Here is a 22,691-nt window from a genome sequence, read left to right as displayed (position 1 = left end):
CCTTCCAGACTGCAAAGGGGCAGATTAGATGGCATTTATGTAACATTCAGTAAGGATTCTCTGAATAAATGTTGAAATAGTGGTAAGTGTAATTCATACCTCCCAACATGACCCTCTTCAGGAGGGACACATTGCTCTGCTCCTGGAGTTTCTTCTTAATGCATGATTACCTTCATCTGTGTGTAACAGTTGAATTGATAAGAAAGGTGCTTGAACACAGGTGATGGCAATCATGCATTAAGAGGGAAATGCTGGAGCAGAGCAATGAGTCCCTCCTGGAGAGCGTCATGTTGGGAGGTATGGTAATTTGTGTGGTAGCAGCATATGTGACTACTAGGAGTACACCCTGTTTATGTCTGCTCTTGGCAATTGCAAGGTGACATACTGTAGTAAGGATGAAACAGACACATGCTAAACAAGTTGTGCTATCTCTTGACAATGACAATAACTCTTGAACAAATGTTCAATATGTATAATATATCTCAGGTCAATACAATCAGGCATATTTTTACAAAATAAAAAATAAAACATTTCTGACATAAACTGTCTCTATAATTGAAACCTTCCATCTACTCACTATTATTTAAATTGCTCTTCCAAATCCTCTGGAGTTCTCCAAGGTCCTCCTGTTCCCTTTATTTGGGATATGTTCTAAATATTACCGTTTACAATGGCAAAACTATGCATCACATACATTTATCTAGGATTTCATTGACAGCTGTCACCGTATCAATAAATTACCTTTATGTCAACTAATATTGCTAAGTTCTTCGCCAGCTCAGTTTCACAAACTATGGGCATCATTCATATTCATCACTAGTAAGCCTGGTGGAAGCAAATGCTTCCAAAGCTAGTAAGGCAGCTGGTACTTATGTAGTTTCACGGTGCCACTTACGTAGTCAGCGTAGTGTCCCTGTCAGCATCAGCGTCGTGTTCACACATCCAGCATAGTCAGCATCCCTGTCAGCATCAGCGTCGTGTTCATGCAGTCAGCATCCCTGTCAGCATCAGCATTTTGTTACCGCAGTCAGCGTAGTCAGCTTGTGTCTGTGCCTGCGTGTACGTTCGCGCCTAACCGGATCTTACGCAGTTAGCATAGTCAGTCAGCGTTAAGCAGTTAGCGTAGTCAGTTAGCGTAGTGTCAGTGCTTATTACATTGTGTGGGAACCATTGACCATTTTTAAACTGCCTGACATGACAGTTGTGAATGTGTTCCTGAAACTATCCACGCCAGCCCGAAGCATGGCGAGAGCAGTGAGCCCCGCGAGGGGACGCGGTACGCATCCTCCCAACCTGTTCATACCCCCCACTATTCAGGTCGGCGCGGAGTCGCTGTTATTAAATGTGGCGAGTGGACGCGGCTTACTTGACATGTATTCCGCTTGCATTCGCCATGCTTCGGGCTCGTTTTCCGTGTCCACTTGCCTCGCCGCATCGCCACACTTTATAAAATCAAAAGTGGATAGTGGGTCGGGAAGACACATACCGCGTCTCCTCGCCATGCTTTGGGCTGGCGTGGATAGTGGGGGTTTAAAATGTGTCCTTTATTGTGCATGAGTCACACTTGCGCCTGCACCTCCCCCCTTTGTGCACGAGATGCACGTGCTGCCGAACCCCTAACCCTGACCGTTTCCCTGAAGCAGACACAGCCAGGGTTGCCGTACCCTGCCGCAAGCATTACTGAGACACACAAGCGTATGAGACACTCGTGCATCTCAGGCAGATGGAGCACCTCTCCGCAGGCGCATGAATGATCGCCTCTCCGCCGGTATCCGCTAGCGCAGGGGATCTTGCGGTTACCAATGCTGTGTGAGAGACATTCACTAGGCTTGCCAGGGACAGAGCTGCAGCTGTATGAACAGGTCGGGAGGACACATACCGCATCCCCTCGCCATGCTTTGGGCTGGCGTGGAAAGTGACGGTTTGAAATGGAGGTGTCACACCAGGGGTCTGAGTCGACGAGACTGAGACCTCTGGTGGGGACCTGGACCGGTACCTGAACCGGGGAGGTTGGAGAGGACCCTTACGCATATAATGCGTGACAGTGCACCCAAAGCCAATGAACAGTCAATGGTAAAATACAACCGAGTTTTATTTAGCAGATGGTTGTAAACACAAGCAGTAAAGTATGCAGATGAATTGTACAGTCAACGTAGATAGCGATACTTTACAGCTGGATGATGAGATGGTATCGATGGTGGAACATCGGATCCAGAATATCGGATATGAGGTTGGAAACTGTGGGTCCGGAATGACGGATGGAAACTGGAAACTGTGAATCCGGAATATCGGACTTTAGTGATGGCGGAACATCGAATGGACCAGAGTCCTGGAGCTAGGCCGTAGAAGCAGGATCGCAGGAGATGGAGTGCCTGGAACTTCACAGGAGATGGAGTGCCTGGAGTACACTGCAGAAACAGAGATAACATGCACCAGCAGGAAACCACTTGTAGAGACAAGGACAGCTGAACACACACTGGAGACAACTGAAGCACTAGCATTGATCTGAGAGCTCCCAGCATACTTATACCCACTGGGTGGCCAGGATTGGCCGGGCAGGTATGACAGTGAGATCAGATCAAACAGGATTGGATGAGAATGACATGTGACTGGGAGAACATGGCATCCCCCATGTCAGGCTATGGCAGGAAAGACTGTTTGTTCATGCCATGCTTGTGGCCAGGAGCATTAACGAGTGCAGCTGTAGTGAGCTGATGCATCAGGTCAGACTGCAGGCTTTGCTTCACAGCTGCAGCATTAGGGAGTTACTGAAGAGACTGTGGAGAGGCACTAGAAGGTAAAATAATGTCTGTTTTATCCAGATCGTGACAGGAGGCATTTGCCAGTATGTAACATGGAGCACTGGCAAATGCGTCCTTTATTGTGCATGAGACGCACTTGCGCCCGAACCTCCCCTTTGTACACAAGACGCACGCGCTGCCAAACCCCTAACCCTGACCATCTCCCTGAAGCGGACACGGGCAGGGTTACTGTACCCTGCAGCAAGAATGACTGAGATGCACAAGCGTATGAGACGCTTGTGCATCTCAGGCAGATGGAGCGCCTCTCCGCCGGCGCCTGCATCGCCTCTCCACCTGGTGTAGGGGATCTGGCGGTTACCGGCGATGTGTGGTGATGTGTGAGAGGCGTTCACTAGGCTTGCCAGGGATGCCGGGGACACAAATCTGCAGCTCGCGGGGACAGTATGGTGACTACGCTACCTGACAGGGACACTACACAGGGCTGCCGCAGGGACACTACGCTGACTACGCTAGGCTGCCATTGGCCTATGCTGACAGCATAGCATAAGGTGGCACTAGGGTTACCACCTAGTCCCTTTAATTCCGGACACATGTTAATTACACAGGTTCTGTGGCAGTTTAAAATCAGGTGAAGTGGAGTCTTGAAGTCAGCCAGCCACAGAACCTGTGTAATTAATATGTGTCCGGAATTAAAGGGACTAGGTGGTAACCCTAGGTGGCACTGTGAAAGTACACAAGTACCAGGCAGCTAATTGTACATGATTGCATCTGTGATATGGAAAGAGATGTAGTTTCACTTGCTGCCAACAGATGGCAGTGTTTCGGTGACACACGGACACTAGACATATATATATATATATATATATATATATATATATATATATATATATATATATATATATATATATATATAGCTATGGGCTTGATTCATATATGTATTTGCAAACCCGAATGTTTGGGTGTCTGCTCATTTCGAGTGAAGCCCCCCTTCAACCATAGGATAATTCACATGCTGCTGCATTTGGGGGACAGCTCCAATCTTCAAAACAGGGGTGCATCATCCCCATTTTGAAGGTGTTATGGGTCCAGAGTTTGGAACCCAGACTTCCTGCATCCCAGTCAGCGGCATAACTATAGCACCGCAGCCCCCGCCACCGCGGGGGGGGGGGGGGGGCGCTGTGCATGTAGGGGCGCCGGGGGCTGCGGTGCTATAGTTAAACCCCTCCCTCAATCTCCTGCAGCCTTACCTATCGCGCTGGTCCCGGCGGCTCCGTTCTTCTGCTGAGGACCACCACAAAATGGCCGCCCCCATATAGCGCACAGTTCTCTGAAACTGTGTGCTGTATGGGGGCGGCCATTTTCTGGTGGTCCTCAGCAGAAGAACGGAGCCGCCGGGACCAGCGTGATAGGTAAGGCTGTCACTGTGGGGGATTGAGGGGGGGGTTTGCATGGGCGGCGGGGTAGGGGTGCTTGGCGGGGCGGCGACGAGGGGGGGCGCCCCCCCCTAACGGCGGGGGGGCGCCCAAAACGTAGCTACGCCACTGATCCCAGTGTCCGTAATGCTAGTAGGAGGTGTCTATCGCCTACAGGTGACTCCTGCTGCATTATTATTTTAATTAGACAGAATTGTCTAAACGCTTTATGCGGCTGTGCAATTCCACACAAACACGAATCATGCCCTACGGTATATCTACTGAATGTGTAGTTAGTTTAGTTACCATAGCATAGGTGCAAAGCTCTACATTTAATTACATTCATTTTATCATCTCACATCCCAGTTTGCAATTATTTATAATCCAAGTTACTATTTACCTTTGTACCTTATACATCTCGGTGTCAGCAACAATATGGACACTCACAGTACCGAGCAATTTCCAAGATCACTAATTAAGAGAGTGAAAGGGTCCAATGTGTGTCCCTGTGGTTTACCTATAATAACGTAAGCCCACCTGGATTATGTTCCTTTTATATCTACCCTTTTTTTGTTCTAACCTTGAATCAGTTCTCTGCCCATGTACATATGTCAGGATGTCTAACATTGTGAATGACATAGGGCTTTATTCTAGTTAACTCTTTCTGACAAAATCCTTCTTGGATGGACAAAACCATGTGCACTGCAGGTGGGGTAGATGTTACTTGTGCAGAGAGAATTAGATTTGGGTGGGGTTTTACTTCAAAGTGAGGTCTATATTGCAGTGTAAAAATAAAGCAGGCAGTATTTACCCAGCACAAAAACAAAATAACTCACCCAAATCTAATTCTCTCTGCACATTTTACATCTGCCCCCCTGCAGTGCACATGGTTTTGTCTATCTAAGAAGGATTTTGTCAGAATGAGTGAACTAGAATAAAGCCCATAGTCTCATTTAGAGCCACGCTTAAGGTAATTAGCCTATGTTAAGCAGAAGGAGACCTTCTAGATTTCTTAATGATTAGAGGAGGGATTTTGCGTGACGCATTTTTGAAAGCATTCTTTCCAGGCTGACAATACTGCTAAGGGACAGTCATAAGTCATGAGTGCGGGACAGGCCAGGAATAGAATTCTTTGAAGAGGGAACGGAGAAAGTGTTAAATGTGTGTATGGGATCATTTCAGCTATATGTAGACTAAATTTGTTGGAACCCTTCCACGAAATAAAAAATGGTGAAATGAATTGTCATTCATCATTGTTAATAGAATAGAATTCCAAATTTAACCCCTTCCCGCCGCAGCCTGTTTTTGCCTTCCTGACAGAGCCCTTTTTTTCAAATCTGACATGTATCACTTAAGTGGGGATAACTTTTTTTTGCTTTTACTTATCCCAGTGATTTTGAGATTGTTTTCTCGTGACACATTGTACTTCAAATTAGTGGTAAATTTGGGTCGATACAGTCTGTGTTTTTTTTGTGAAAAATACCAAAATGTCGTAAAAAAATGGAAAATTTAGCAATTTTCAAAATGTTAAATTTTCTGCTTGTGAGACAAATAATCATACCACTCAAAATAGTTAATAACTAACATAGACCATATGTCTACTTTATGTTTCCATCATTATTTCAACCTCCTTTTAATATTTTTGGACACTAGGAGGCTTAAAATATGAATAGCAAATTCTCAAATTTTCAAGAAAATTTCAAACACTGATTTTTTTTGGGACCAGTTCAGTTGGGTTGGGATCATTTGGTCTATTGCATTATGGTAGAAAGTCATTAGGTCGAATCCATTAGGTCGACATGCTAAAAGGTCGACATGATTCTAGGTCGACATGGGAAAAAGTCGACATGATTCTAGGTCGAAAGGTCATTAGTTCGACAGGTCATTAGTTCGACAAGGTCATTAGTTCGACATTGTCTATGTCGACATTCACAAGGTCGACATGGGGTTTTTCACTGTTTTTTTTACCTGAATGTCAACACAGTCGACATGGACACAGTTTAAAGTGCACTGCATCCCCTCGCATCGCTCGCTGCGCTCGCAATGCGTCGGGCACGGTGCCTCGCTACGCTCGGCACACTATTTTATTCTCCCACCACGCCCTAGTGGATGGTAGGGCATGAAATACCGCCTGTCGGCACATGTTGGCTCAAAAAACAGTGAAAAACTCCATGTCGACCTTGTGAATGTCGACATAGACAATGTCGAACTAATGACCTTGTCGAACTAATGACCTGTCGAACTAATGACCTTTCGAACTAGAATCATGTCGACCTTTTCCCATGTCGACCTAGAGTCATGTCGACCTTTTAGCATGTCGACCTAATGGATTCGACCTAATGACTTTCTACCATAATGCAGTAGACCAAATGACCGCATCCCGTTCAGTTCTGATGTGACTTTGAGGGACTTGTATGTGAGACACCCCCATAAATGATGCCATTTCAAAAACTGCACCCCTCACAGTATTCAAAACAGCATTTTGGAAGTTTGTTAACCCTTTAGGTGTTTCACAGGAATTAAAACAAAGTGTAGGTGAAATTTCAAAATTTCATTTTTTTTGCAGACTTTCAATTTTAATACATTTTTCTAAGGAACACAGTAGATTTTACTAGAGAAATGTGACTAAAAATTGATTCCCCCAATTCTTTTGTTTTCATAAATATCCTATATGTGGCCCTAGTGTGCACGTTGACCAAACCACAGGCTTCATAATAGAAGGAGCACCTACTTGATTTTGGAGCCTCCTTTTTATGAGGATTATTTTTTAGGCACCATGTAGGTTTCTAGGCACCATAAGATGCTAAAAGTTAGAAACCCCCCCCACAAGTGACCCCATTTTGCAAACTACACCCCTCAGGGAATTCATCTAGGGGTATAGTGTACATTTCAAACCCCCAGGGGTTTCACCAATTGTGGTACAACTGGGCAGTGAAAATGAAAAATTACATTTTTTACACAAAAATGCAGTTCTGGCTCAACATTTTTCATTTTCACAAGGAATGAAGGAGACAAAGCACCCAAAAATCTGTGCCCCAATTTCTCCCGAGTACGGCAATGCCTCACATGTGACCAAAAAATACCATTTGGGTACATGGCAGGACTCAGAAGGGAAGGAGTGATTTTTGGATTTTGCAGCTCAGATTCTGGTGGAATGTTGGTGGGTGCTATGTCGCATTAGCAAGACCCCCGAAGCACCAATACAGTGGAACCCCCCCACAAGTGACCCCATTTTGCAAACTACACCCCTCAGGGAATTCATCTAGGGGTATAGTGTACATTTCAAACCCCCAGGGGTTTCACCAATTTTGATACAACTGGGCTGTGCAAATGAAAAATTACATTTTTTTACACAAAAATGCAGTTCTGGCTCAAAATTTTTCATTTTCATAAGGTATGAAGGAGAAAAAGCACCCCAAAATCTGTGCCCCAATTTCTCCCGAGTACGGCAATGCCTCACATGTGACCAAAAAATACCAGTTGGGTGCATGGCAGGACTCAGAAGGGAAGGAGTGATTTTTGGATTTTGCAGCTCAGATTCTGGTGGAATGTTGGTGGGTGCTATGTCGCATTAGCAAGACCCCCGAAGCACCAATACAGTGGAACCCCCCCACAAGTGACCCCATTTTGCAAACTACACCCCTCAGGGAATTCATCTAGGGGTATAGTGTACATTTCAAACCCCCAGGGGTTTCACCAATTGTGGTACAACTGGGCAGTGAAAATGAAAAATTAAATTTTTTACACAAAAATGCAGTTCTGGCTCAAAATTTTTCATTTTCACAAGGAATGAAGGAGACAAAGCACCCCAAAATCTGTGCCCCAATTTCTCCCGAGTACGGCAATGCCTCATGTGTGACCAAAAAATGGCAGGACTCAGAAGGGAAGGAGTGATATTTGGATTTTGCAGCACAGATTCTGGTGGAATGTTGGTGGGTGCTATGTGGCATTAGCAAGACCCCCAAAGCACCAATACAGTGGAACCCCCCCACAAGTGACCCCATTTTGCAAACTACACCCCTCAGGGAATTCATCTAGGGGTATAGTGTACATTTCAAACCCCCAGGGGTTTCACCAATTTTGATACAACTGGGCTGTGCAAATGAAAAATTACATTTTTTTACACAAAAATGCAGTTCTGGCTCAAAATTTTTCATTTTTATAAGGTATGAAGGAGAAAAAGCACCCCAAAATCTGTGCCCCAATTTCTCCCGAGTATGGCAATGCCTCATATGTGACCAAAAAATACCAGTTGGGTGCATGGCAGGACTCAGAAGGGAAGGAGTGATTTTTGGATTTTGCAGCTCAGATTCTGGTGGAATGAATGGTGGGTGCTATGTGGCATTAGCAAGACCCCCGAAGCACGGTGAAATGATGAACCTAATAATCCATAGATGTGTGGTATATTTTAAAACACTCCTTTATACATAGGCCGGGTTTGTCGGGGCAAGTTTCACAGTGGAAAATAGTATCCTTTCTTATTCCCTTTTTATAGCAAACTTTGCACCTTTTTTGTGTCCTGCCCTTTTTGCAGTGGAGGGGATTTCGTTAGGAAAATGCTGCCCTGGTACAATACGGGGGCCAGTACTAGAAGTACTGGGGCCCTCTGCCTGCTGGTTCCCAAATATTAGGCCCTTTATGACTTCCTCTTGAAAGTGCATAAATGTCCCCCTCTGGCTGGTCGAACGGAATAGCACGTAAGCGTTATACAGTGCCATCTGGATGATATACACGGCCAGCTTCTTGTACCAGATTTTTGTTTTCCGCAGGGCACTGTACGGCTTCAGTACCTGATCTGAAAGATCCACTCCGCCCATGTACTTATTGTAATCTAGGATACAATTCGGTTTTGAGGTGTGGGTACTGGTACCTCGTACAGGGACGGAGGTGGTACTGTCTCCGTGAATTGTTGTCAGTATAAGGACATCCCTCTTGTCCTTATATTTGACCAACAACATATTTTCGGTGCATATTCCCCTGCTTTCACCCCTTCTCAGTACTTGGGCAATGTGCGTTTTTGGGAGGCCTCTTTGGTTCTTGCGCACAGTACCGCAAGCTGCTGTACCTCTTGAACCAAGGGCCTTAAACAGGGGGATGCTAGTGTAAAAGTTATCCACATAGAGGTGATAACCTTTATCCAGGAAGGGGTGCACTAAATCCCAGACAATTTTTCCACTAACACCTACGAGGGAGGGGGGGCATTCTGGCGGTTCAATTCTTGAATCCTTCCCTTCATATACCCTAAACCTGTGGGTGTACCCTGAGGTGCTTTCACACAGTTTATACATTTTTATGCCATACCTTGCCCTCTTACTGGGAAGGTACTGGCGGAATTTAACCCTTCCTTTAAAATGTATAAGGGACTCGTCGATACAAATACATTTTTCAGGGATGTACAACTCTGCAAATTTGGCACTGAAATGATCAATGACCGGCCTGACTTTGAATAGCCGGTCAAAGGTGGGATCATCTCTGGGTGGGCACTGTGCATTATCGGTGTAATGTAAAAATTTAAGGATTATCTCAAAACGAGTCCGAGTCATGGCCATACGGTAAAGTGGGGTGCTGTACAGAACATCTGTACTCCAATATTGCCTAATTTCTGGCTTTTTTACTATGCCCATATGTAACACCAGCCCCCAAACGTCATCATCTCTACTGCATCTACAGGGGTCCACCTAGCAAATGATGACGTGGGGTTTTGAGCAATAAACTGCTGGGCATATAAATTACTTTGGTCCACCATTAAATTTATAAAATCATCAGAGAAAAATAATTTGAAAAAGTCAATTTCTCTGAGACCTGTTGAATCAAATTGGATTCCTGGGATGGCCAAAAACTCAGGAACCTGGGGCTCTAAATTGTCTGGTGGTGGGGTCCATACGGGATCAATCATTTGGGGGGGGGTCTCAGCTGCTCTACGGGGGCGTCTTTGAGGGGTCCCTCATCACTAGAGGAGGAAGAGGAGCTTAAGACGAATCCTTCAAATTCCCCGCTTGCATCACTGGCTGTGTCAGAGGCAAGCATGGCATATGCCTCCTCCGCTGAATACATTCTTCTGGATGACTGGGATGACATTTGGGATGACATTTTTATTTTTGTGTTTCTGTAAGTGTAATGTTTCAACACGTGTATAGTGTAGGGGGGGTACAAACTTTATTTCAACACGGGGGGTATGTAGTGTGTAGTGTGTATGTAGTGCAGAAAAAAAAATACTTTATACAGGAATTTGATCCCAATAAAAAAAAAAATTGAAGGGGTTAAAAAAAAAAAAAAAAAAAAAAAAGGTCCTGCGCCAAAAATTGAGCACAGATGTTGGTCAGTAACGTCCGTCACTGAACAGCGCTCAAAGGCAACAGGAATTTGATCCCAAAAAAAAAAAAAAATTATATCAACCCTGTGCCAAAAATGCTGTTCAGTGATGTACGTCACTGATCAGCGCTCAGCGGCCACAGGACACCCACAAAAGCAACGTGGGTGTAAAAACAAAACCCCACTGCACTCTCCAAAAAAAAAACAATTTAAAAAAACTGCAGAAAAAAAATTATATCAACCCTGTGCCAAAAATGCTGTTCAGTGATGTACGTCACTGATCAGCGCTCAGCGGCCACAGGACACCCACAAAAGCAACGTGGGTGTAAAAACAATTTAAAAAAAATAAACCACAGCACTCTCCAAAAAAAAAAAAAAAATTAAAAAAACTGCAGAAAAAAAATTATATCAACCCTGTGCCAAAAATGCTGTTCAGTGATGTACGTCACTGATCAGCGCTCAGCGGCCACAGGACACCCACAAAAGTAACGTGGGTGTAAAAACAAAACCCCACTGCACTCTCCAAAAAAAAAACAATTTAAAAAAACTGCAGAAAAAAAATTATATCAACCCTGTGCCAAAAATGCTGTTCAGTGATGTACATCACTGATCAGCGCTCAGCGGCCACAGGACACCCACAAAAGCAACGTGGGTGTAAAACCAAAACCCCACTGCACTCTCCAAAAAAAAAAAACTGCAGATCAGTGATGCAGTGATGCAACACTGATTAGCAGTGAGGGGCAGCAGGCACACAACTGTGGGTGCAACCTGACAGGGTATATATATAAAAAAAAAAAACCTGGACCCCCAAAAAGTTGCTGATCAGTTAATTTATACTGATCAGCACAAAAGGGGGGGCAGCAGTCAGTTGCACAGGCAGCACAAGCTTTGGTGCAACTGACAGGTATATATATAAAAAAATAACCCCTGCACCCCCAAAAAGTTGCTGATCAGCACAGATATACTGATCAGCACAAAAGGGGGTGCAGCAGACACAAAATATAGCACTCTCTATCACTCTCTGTCACTATCTCTCACTATCTCTCACTCTATGACACTGCAGCAGCAGCAGCACACAGGAAGTGACAAGATCCAGGAAGCATTCAGCTGCTGGCAGCACGCTACCAGCGGTGATCAGGTAAGTATCAGGCAAGGATCAGGTATGTATATCACGACAGATTGGCCGGTGACCGCTCTGCACGCAATTCCAGACCGGAATGGCGTCTGCAGCGCAGTCACCGTTAGTTTAAATCACGCGCTATGGCTGTGATTGGTCCGTCGGTCCGACGGACCAATCACAGCCTTGGGGGCAGGTGGGGTGAGGTGGGGTGAGGTGTGGTCATCACCGGTGACCCCCTCACGCCCCCTCACACCCGGCGGTGATTGACACCTGTGTTACCGAGCGTCTGATTCGCCGGTAACACAGGAAAACGCTGCGACTGGCTGTTCACACTGAACAGCGATCGCCGACGGGGGGGAGGCATCGCCGCCCCCCCTGGACATGCTGGGACATGTCTGCTGTCAGGGACAGCAGACCTGTTTAAACTGTCACCGCGTCTATAGACACGGGGACAGTTTAAAGTCATGACGTGTATATATACGTCATGTGTCGGGAAGTACATCCCGGCCATGACGTATATATATGTCAAATGTCGGGAAGGGGTTAATAGAAATCAGACTTTGCATTTGATTCAATAGAATATTTTAGAAAATAAAGTAAATGAAAATGGCATCGACACAAATGATGAACAATCTTTAGAGCCAATTGTTGCAATTTTGCGATTTCTGTAACGCTCAATAAGATTACTGTAATAAATCCCAGATGTCTCAGGTGAAGGGCTGGCTCATCCGCAGTTGAGTAAGGAGCCACAGTAATCAAGATGCTGACAGTGTCTTCTTTATTGCTATCAGCACCCTGATTGCTCTGGCACCTTACTGTGTGCTGATGCTCATGAGTCGGGAACAGCCAGGTATAGAGTGGTGAAAGCCGGGCAGAGAATCTTGCACCGGCTCTCAAGCCAATCAGAACTTGTGGTCTGGCTGCCGGACCATCAGTTTTGATTGACTTGCAAGCCGGAGTGAAATTGGAAATAGCCATGGACCTGGTCTGAATACAGCCGGGCTTCACACCACTCTGCCTGGCTGTCATCATGCTAAAAGAATTTAACTCCCCCATGGCACCGAGCATGAAATACCCCTTAGCAATGAGCATTTCACTTCCCTGTGGCAATGAGCATTTCACTCCCCTGTGGCAACAGGCAGGCAATCCCCAATGGCAAATACCATCTCACTCCCCAGTGGCAACAAGCATGTAATACGTGGCATGGAGCATGTAATGCCCCATGGCTTCAAGCATGTTATCCCTTGACAATGAGCATAAAGCCCCTGGCATTGAACATGAAGTGCCTGGTATCGAGTATGAAACCCCTAGCAATGAGCATGTAGTTAAGAAGCACTTATGTGGCATAATATGTAATAGACAATTAAAAAGAGTACTTATATCTAAGTATTTTATAACCCCTAAATAAAACGGAAAACGCTGAAATAATTGCAAGCCAACACAAAGTTCTAAAAATGAATGACAATGCTTTACTTAAAAGAAAGCTTGATTACAAGTATTTGCAAATGAACACTAAGACAAGAAACATACAATTTATTTATGAAAAAGTGGGTAAGGATTCACAGATAGTGCGCTCTCAGGTAGGCAGCAAATGTGTTGAGGAGATATAAGTAGGTAAGTCCACAACTTACCTCATCTTTCTGCCTTGATAAAGACCACGGACGTGGTCAAAACGCGTTGGTTTTGTGAGAGGACTACGGGGATCCACTTCCAGTGAGGAAGCAAGAATAAGAGACGCTGCCCGGGACTGACTGCAGAGGTCCAGGATCAGCGTGTAGCCGCAACTTTGCCAGCTTGAGAACTAAGTCCATCGCTAGTTCTCCACTACATCTGATAATTTGCAGACTTTCTTTCTTGCTAAACTGTCTGGGGTGGATCGCCTTTTAACTGTTTTTATGCTCATTTGGAGAACTTTATCTATACAAGTTCTCAATACTATATGGTAATTGTAATTCAGCTTCCATTTGTTTCCTTCTGTTTTTAACTCCTCTGACTTATATTAAAACTCAATTACACTATGGTTGTTTTATACTTTCCTTTTTGCATGATATGTACTGGAAAAACCTGAAAGAAGAATTGGCATACCGAAAATCCGATTAAGATAAGCCTTGTATATTTCTCTACTTTGTCTTCATACACATGTGCAAAGGTTTAGGCGCATAAGTGTTGGAGATATTACACTTTTCCCAAGCATACAATTTATTTGCTTATACTTCAAATGAAATTCTAAATCAAAATGGAAACTGACAGTAATCAGCCAGACACCTTATCCATACTTTACCTGACACCTCCAGCCCCTTCTCCATGTATTTGCCTCTTCTTCCACAACTGCCTAGCCACTCCCTCTCTCCCTCCAATATTTATACCTTTATACACTGTAATTATTTAATTACTCATAAGTATTCAATCTTATTGGCCAGCTTTGCCTTCAGTCATAATGCTGTCATTAATTCACCCATCCTTCTATTCCCAGTAAGGTACCTGGCATGGTTGCCTCTGTGGCCTTGGGGTCTACGCATGCATACTCCTCTTATCTTGTTATCCATAGACTTGCTGTCTGCCCCGTCATCCTGTCCTTTCCAAATCACATTCTTAATCCTAGAACAAAAATAACTTTATATCAAGGATTCAACTATTACATATCACAGTGAGAAAGCATATTTCAAGCCATACGCCACTTTAAGATAATCTTTTACTTAGTCATGGTGTCAAAATGGATTCTGCATAAGACAAATAACTGCTCATAGGGGCAAAGGTTTAGGCCTTACATGCACTCTTAGGGCCTTATTCTAGTTCACTCTTTCTGACAAAATCCTTCTTAGATGGACAAAACCATGTGCACTGCAGGTGGGGCAGATGTTACTTGTGCACCCAAATCTAATTCTCTCTGCACATTTTACATCTGCCCCCCTGCAGTGCACATGGTTTTGTCCATCTAAGAAGGATTTTGTCAGAAAGAGTGAACTAGAATAACCTCCTTAGTGAGGCGCCTGTACAACAAGCAATGTCTTCTACAGTATTAGGACATTAAAGAAACAAATATTATATAAACACAGATTTATTTTATTTATTAACAGTTATTTATATAGCGTACACATATTCTGCAGCACTTTACAGAGTTGAACATTCACCTCAATTTAATCCATGGACAGATTGGCGGCGCTCAACCTAGAATTTTTTTGTATATGTGTCTCTTAACCAAGGGCCTTATTTTGGTTCATTCTTTCTGACAAAATCCTTCTTAGATGGACAAAACCATGTGCACTGCAGGGGGGGCAGATGTAACATGTGCAGTGAGAATTAGATTTGGGTGAGTAATTTTGTTTCTGTGCAGGGAAAATACTGACTGCTTTATTTTTACACTGCAATATAGATCTCACTTTGAAGTAAAACTCCACCCAAATCTAATTCTCTCTGCACAAGTTACATCTGCCCCACCTGCAGTGCACATGGTTTTGTCCATCTACGAAGGATTTTGTCAGAAAGAATGAACCAAAATAAGGCCCCAAATTACAAGATGGCTTTCCCCTGTTCTCCTAAACCTTGGGTGAACATTGAACGTTGTATTTGCAAACCTTTCCCTTTGCAAGATCTCTTATGTACTAGCTTGGCCCATAAAGCCCCTTAGGCCTCTAGATTACATAGCATACCTGACTTCCTTGAAGTCTGAAATAAATTTATTAAGCTTTTAGGTAAATTCTCTCTCCCTTCAGTCAACATTTCTTTTCCATGTTTTTAGCTAATCTAAATGCATCAGTCACTGTGAAACGTTCAAAATTGTGAATAGAACATACCTCACCCTCTTCAGGTTGCACACAATTTGTCCTTCTACTTCCAAGGTGTGTTGAAGAAAGTGTGGAAGGATGGATTCCCAGTTACATGTATTTTGGATGTGCTCAGTTGTCCAACACCCGTCGCTTACAATGTTTGACCTAATTTCTACATCTACATCAGAGTTTCTGCTTTTCCTACCTGATAATGCCTTATCACATTATTATCTTCCCTCTGTATCCAATCGCATAGCAAATACATTATTGCCGATATTCATGTAGTCACAAATTCTGACCCACCTCCCATGCTTAAAATCATTTCCTAATTTAAACGTAGCTATGAGATGGTTACTCTGGGTTTTATATACTCTTCAGGACATTAATCCCCTTTCTTAAAATTGAGTCTCTGGTATGATTACTGCACTACCTACCACTCTTAAGGTCTCCATACACGCTGCGATAAGCAGTGTGCAATACGATGCATTTCGATGCGCACTTCCGCGGGCATCGCATAGTACAAAAAGTATGTGCTGCACATACTTTTTGTACTGCCCGCGGATCGCATCGCATCACATGCAAATCGCATGCATTGCGATGCGTTCCGCCTGATAACGCGTTGCATGGCACGTTGCTATTGCAGCGTGTATGGGGACCTTTATACTTCCAATAGACTGCTACAAGTCTATGTCGACACCCCATCTATACCAACCCAAGCATTTGGAAAAATACTGTACATACCTTTTATAGAGGGGAAAGATCTGGTGGACTATCACTGTTCCAGGAATACAGCAGTACATGTGCAACTACATTCTCTTCAAATGTAATCTCATTTATCACACAAGCACATTACAAGTACCCAGCTACTCCCACCAGATGATACTAACTTGCACCTTTATAGACCTTAACGTATTTCCTTTATAAATGCCTTTGCGCAATATGAATGACTAATGGCTCAAATATCTTATGTAAAAGGTTTAAGCTACGGTTACGTGAGAAAAAAATAATTCACAATTTAATGGTTTATTTTTTTGGTCATATATGCATGGGTTATGCCCAAAAAATGGCACAATACCTTCTGGCAGCTGGTGCAAAATGCAACTGTAAGGTGCAATGTACTTTCTATTCAATGCTGATTTTATCCCGATTGAATTGGAAGTTACCGTGTACACATTCGATATAGACTATATAGTATTGCCTGCACGGTCTGTTTTTCTATTCGATTTCGATGCCGTGGAGCCATGCATCGTGATCGAATGGAAAGTGTTCGATTTCTATTTGATTTTGCTTATATAAGCAAAATCGAAAAAAAATGAACCGTGTGTACGCCCTATACAGTGGCGTAACTATGGTGTGGCAGCCCCAGCTGTGGCTTGGGGGAGCCAGTGGTCTCGGGGCGCACTCACAAATACCTGCTGTCCTGTACGAATACATAATTTGCTGTCACTCAATATTAGTGGGCAGTGGTGGCTGTGTACTGTAGGTGACAGCCCACTCCCCCTCCCCGGTCTCCTCACCTCCTCTGCTGCCCCTAGGGGCATCCAGTGTCATTACCCGCTCACACTTCCAATAGTATCCCCTGGTTATGAAAGGCTACAGTATGTACCACATGGGCGCAAGTCACTCCTGGGGAGCTGCAGCACTATACATGGCGCCACCATTTATTTTGGCAGGGGGGAGCTAAATTTATAGTTACGCCACTGACCCTATAACACTGTTAACTGAACAGCCACATCACACCCATCGTTTACTCCATCCTATATGGCCTAAGGTGTTTAAAGCAGCTTCTAATTCCTAACTGCCCCACTCGATTATTGTGAACTATAGATAAAGGATTGTTGGCAGTTTCAAGAATCTCCAATAATTCATCTTGGAGTTAAGCTTTTAGCCATGCAGCTCTGCCTCTATGGAACTTGCTTCCCCGCCCAGTTTGAGAGACCCCCACTCTCCAATCTTTCAAAAAACAGTAAAGACTTTCCTATATACTCAAGCATTTCTGTTATATCCCTTTTGTATCTCCATGACTTCTGTATTTTTTTAAAGGCTTCTCTGCACTTTATGGTTTCTGTTCTGTAACTTTTAAGCACCTTCAGTACTATTGGACATTGAGTGCTTTATAAAATTACTCTAGAGCTCTGACACATACTTCTAATGCTATAAATCATGCTACACAGTCATATTAGCATGTACAGTAAATGGAGTTGGGAGTTGAACCTATTGGTCCCAATGACCCCATACCCACTTGTTGGGGTTGTGGAGGTGGCAGTATGTTGTGGACCTTCTATACTAATGTAGACCTGAAGTAAGTTAACACGTAATGGTCATTAAAGAGTGCTCAGATTATCCACCTCCCAAACAAAATTTCAAGCACTAATGAAACATTGTTGTGTGTGACATTAGGTGTCCCTGGTGTCTCCCTACAACAGGTAGATCACCTGCCTTACGGGGCTCATACATCTGTGCTGATTCCCCACCCACCAGCACCGCCAATGCACCGATTGGCGGGCAGCGATTATCATCAATCCCTAGAGGGATCGGGGATATTTAGGGGCCCATTTATCATATAATATTTTGGGGGTTAACGGCAAATATTAAGTATCCCCCGAATGTATGTTTTAGGGACGACAGCCGGAATCTAACTCCTTCAGCGATATCTCCTGCTCTGTCTGTCACTACATCCTCCATAAATTTATATTGCATGCGCAGGCCCCCGGCACCTGTCGAAGAAGAACACAGGGACGAGCTCCATTCGGAGCCCCTGTCCTTTCTTTTGCAGGAGGATGATACATTCATAGGAAACGATCGCATATTGCAATGCGACCGTGGGTGGTAAATGCTGCCCAGATCGCATTGCATATGTGATCCAATAAATAAATGGACCCCTTAGCATGTTAAAGTCCCAATTTCACCATCCTCACGAGCACTAAGGAATCCGGATTTTAACACGTTTAATATACCTTATTAAAGACGTACGGGCCCCTTTGGTTTATCTCTCTGACAATGAGAATAACTAATTTGGTTACATATATTTATGGTTACAATTATACTAAAAAGACAAGCAAACCCCAAACTTTTCAAGTAGTAATCACCCAATAATTTTGTATATTTTGCATTAAGTACATATATTCATGGAGACTATAGGAGTACAAAATAATATCATGTAATATTTACTAAAGAAGACTTTATATTGTAAAACATCCAGTGATATGGAAGGGTATGAGCTTCAATAACAGTGAATTCTCCCATAGCATGGCCAGTATTTGCAGAGGAAATTGAAGAATAGAGAACAATATCCTACCTACAGCCACTGACACAACGAGGCTGAATGGTTTTAGTATTCAGCACAAAGACAGTGCAAGTTTGTATTCCATCCTCACCCTGCAGCACAACGTGGAACAAAGGGTTTGCTTTGAAGGTTATAGCATTTGTAATCACAGGTCCAATGCTCACTGCAAACCTATTAAATAGCTTTCTCCCCTACATGTTTAATCTGTGCTTTATCATCAATCGCAGCCACAGGCATAAAAGCAAAGTATATCCCTTCTACGCTAAATATAACATCATTTTGACTAGAAAAAAAGTATACCTTTGGGCAGCAGCCATTTCTAACATTGCAATTCCAATTTGCTGCCAGATCTAGAAACCACAAGGTCACACATGTTCAGAGAAATAAAGGTCAATTAGAAGCACAGATATTGAAGGGCTGCTATATTATATTGTTAAACCTCATCATGCCAAACAAATAAATGCACTAGATGTTGCCCATTTTCCCAGTTCTATGGAATCAGAATGAGGTGATGAGTGTTCTACATACTGCTAAGTGGAAACACTTGTCTGAAGCCTGTCTCAAGCCTATACATGTGCTTATCACAGGAGAGCTGGTGTTCAGGGATTACACACAAGCGTCAGGAGTCGTGCACAGCCATAGAGGAGGATGACAGGATAAATAAGGGGCTCATCTTGTACACTGTCTATATAAGGAGGTCTGGAGTGAGAAGTGCGAAACAGATTGGTTGCAGACTTGTGTAGTTTACACGGCAAGGTCAGCAGAGGAGGATGCCATGCTGACTCTCATTCACACAGGGATGGAGGATGGGCTTTCCAAGCAACAGAAGGGAAGAACATCCCACAAGGGAAAATAAATCAATAAATATGACACACACAAAAACTTACTGCACACACATATACATTCTGAGTTTCTGACCATACAACATGATAACACTTACCCTAATAATACACAATCGCCCAGGTTAATCACTAGCATCAGCAGTATACTGCCAGAAGAAGGTTAAAGAAAAGCTTTAAAGGCCAGTACACACTAGGCCAGATGTATGAAGCTTGAAAAGTGATAAAATAAAGAGTGATAAGCCACTAGCCAATCAGATGTGGTGAGGGCTGCCGCGTCGCTCCACGGGGGTGGCGGGTGATGTGGCGACGTCCGCTAAGACGCTTTGGGGGTGGAGTTGCGCCCCACCCCCCATCTAGTACACGCATGCCATTTAAATAAATACATAGGTGGGCAGTTTGCATTTAAATAAATATACATTGGTGGCAGTGGGCATATAAATATATAAACATTGGTGGGCAGTGTTGGCGGTAATGTATACATTGCTGGTGGTGCATAAATTAGCGCCAACACTGCCCACCAATCCATACCACTATAACGCGACATGTGATGCGATGCGATTTCCCCCCATACACACTTGAAAATCTTCAAGTGTGTATGGGCCTGAGCATCTGTATCTATTCAGGAGAAAAATTTGGAGATTTTGGCTAATCTTCTAGGAGATTTTGCCTATCTAGTCAAAATCTCCTGCCAAAATCTCACCACATATGTGTCCCAAATTTTCAGGTTTAGCTAGCGCAGTCCTGAGCTGGCATTAACTATAGATTGTAAGCTCACTGTGCAGAGCCTGTGTTCTGTCCCTAATCTTCCAACAGCTTTCAGGATACTTTGGTTGGGAAGTAATATCGGTTTACAGTTACACACTGCCCCTCAACGGAAGCGGTACATCTGTCAGAACAGACTTAGGTCTACAGTCATTAGGTCGACCCGGAAGGTCGACTGGCCCCAAGGTCGACAGGGTTAAAGGCCGACATGGGTCAAGGTCGACATGACTTAAGGTTGACATGGTTCTAGGTTGACAGTCATTAGGTCGACATGAGTTTTTCACTGGGTTTTTTTACCCGAATGTCGACACAGTCGACATGGACACAGTTGGAGTTAAAGCGCAGCCCCTTGCTTCGCTCGCTATGCTTCGGGCACGGTGCCTCACTACGCTTGGCACACTATTTTATTCTCCCACCATGCCCTAGTAGGGCATGAAATACTGCCTGTTGGCACGTCAGCTCAAAATAACAGTGAAAACTCATGTCGACCTAATGACTGTCGACCTAGAACCATGGCGACCTTGGCCCATGTGGACCTTAAGTTATGTCGACCTTGACCCATGTTGACCTTTAACCCTGTCGACCTTGGGACCAGTCGACATTCTGGGGTCGACCTAATGACTGTCGACCTAAGTGTGATCTGACAGATGACCATTTCCCCACTCAACATGGGTCCTACACTTGACCAACCATACTTAAATTCTGGGTTGGATTGCCTGTGTCACTTGACCCATGCTACTTTATGGGGCGGGGGGAGGCGTTTCTATTGAGGTCCAGCCTACATCGACATGTCATTTTAGCCACGCCCCCGCCATGCAATGGCAGTATTTCAGGCATTGCACTGCTGGGGGCGGGGTTAAAATGACGCGATTGCGCCGAGGGGAGGATCTTGGGAAATTGGGGTTTATGCAGGAGGGCTGCCCCCCTTGCCGGGGGGCCGGGATGGGGACCCGATATCCAGCCATTCCGGGAGGGTAAGCAACCCTGCTTTTATAATCATATATATGTAACATAACAGTGACTAATGACTTTCTGTAATATCTTCAGTGCCTGCTACTCATTATCACATAAGGAAAGTACAGTGTTGTATTACAGTGTCACAATCATTAAGTCTGTACTTAAATGACCCATCTTAGCAACGAACTGAAGTGCCAGAAACATACTAATTAAATTAAAGCAGGCAAATTATTTAGTAAAAGATAGGACACAATTTGTCTTGTGCTTTTCTTTTATTTAAGAGATCAATAGTGCTAAGCTGTCAAATTCTTTGTAATTATTCATGTCAGTCTGGTGTGAGTGGAAGGATCATTTCTGAGCAGACAAAGAACAGCCCCCCTTGTACTGTTCAATAACAAGAGTAGGGCACTGTGCCGCCATCCTGGGAACTACAGCTGCGATCCAGTGTGGCCTTTCATAGCACAAAATAGAGAAATATTGGGCACCATACATACAGACACTGAAAACAGTGGCGTAACTATAGCACCACGGGGGGGGGGGCGCTGTGCATATGGGGGCGCCAGGGGCTGCGGTGCTATAGTTACACCTCCCCCCAATCCCCCGCAGGCTTACCTATTTCGCTGGTCCCGGGGGCTCCGTTCTTCTGCTGAGGACCACCACAAAATGGCCGCCCCCATACAGCAGACAGAAACAGTCTGCTGTATAGGGGCGGCCATTTTGTGGTGGTCCTCAGCAGAAGAACGGAGCCGCCGGGACCAGCCCGAAAGGTAAGGCTGCGGGGGATTGGGGGGGTTTGCATGGGCGGCGGGGGGGCGCCCAAAACGTAGCTACGCCGCTGACTGAAAAGTCCATCCGATCTAACACACCAACAAAAGGAAATGTATTGTATACCATGTGTTATGAAAACACATCCCATCGCACCTGCTGGAGGAGTCAGTCGATGGTTGTTGACCATTGAATGATTTCTATAGGGCTCGCAAATATAAGTCTGTGGAGACGGACTTATATTTGCGGGCCCCGGACCAAAGACAGGACGTCATGTGACCTTAGTCCCCCACCCCCGGCACACTGTGTTATTCGTGCATTTACATAGGAACGCCAAGCATTTGCATGGGAACAGCCATGAAACACTGGGCGTTCTCATGTCGGAATGTCAAAGTGCTACCTACACCCCTGCCCCCTGTTCAAACGACATGCTGACAGTGCAGGTTGGCGGGGGCGCTCGCACAGAAGCCCTGCACATACACATAACTGATTATGCTCGTGCGCAGAGCACAACCATCGGCCCCCAATGTGGGGGACTGAATGGATTAGAATCAGGGTCATATATTCTAAAAAAAACAGGGAACTCACCACAATTTTCAGAATTTATTCTATTAGCATAATAGTGCAATACAAACAGCCACTGCCGATGTTTGGCCTTGGAACTTGGCCTCTGGGTGCAGCTAGCCAGGAGCAGTGGCAACCATGA

General features: G+C 44.4%; 1 long non-coding RNA gene across 3 annotated transcripts in view; it reads right to left on the bottom strand.

Annotated features, from left to right (window-relative positions):
* Positions 1-2,119: 2,119 nt before the first annotated feature.
* The window catches only part of LOC146011545 (uncharacterized), a 55,524-nt gene continuing 34,952 nt past the window's right edge, over positions 2,120-22,691 (bottom strand). For all 3 annotated transcript variants that reach the window (XR_014444952.1, XR_014444950.1, XR_014444953.1), the window contains 2 exons: positions 14,088-14,204; positions 2,120-2,408 (listed from right to left, as the gene is read on the bottom strand). This is a non-coding gene — a long non-coding RNA (uncharacterized LOC146011545). The remainder of the gene's footprint in view (positions 2,409-14,087; positions 14,205-22,691) is intronic.

The sequence above is a fragment of the Crinia signifera genome, chromosome 1 (assembly GCF_055691185.1).
Source record: "Crinia signifera chromosome 1, ASM5569118v1, whole genome shotgun sequence".
NCBI lineage: Eukaryota > Metazoa > Chordata > Amphibia > Anura > Myobatrachidae > Crinia > Crinia signifera.
Note: the sequence above shows the minus strand (reverse complement) of the source record. Positions and strands in the feature narration are given on the sequence as shown.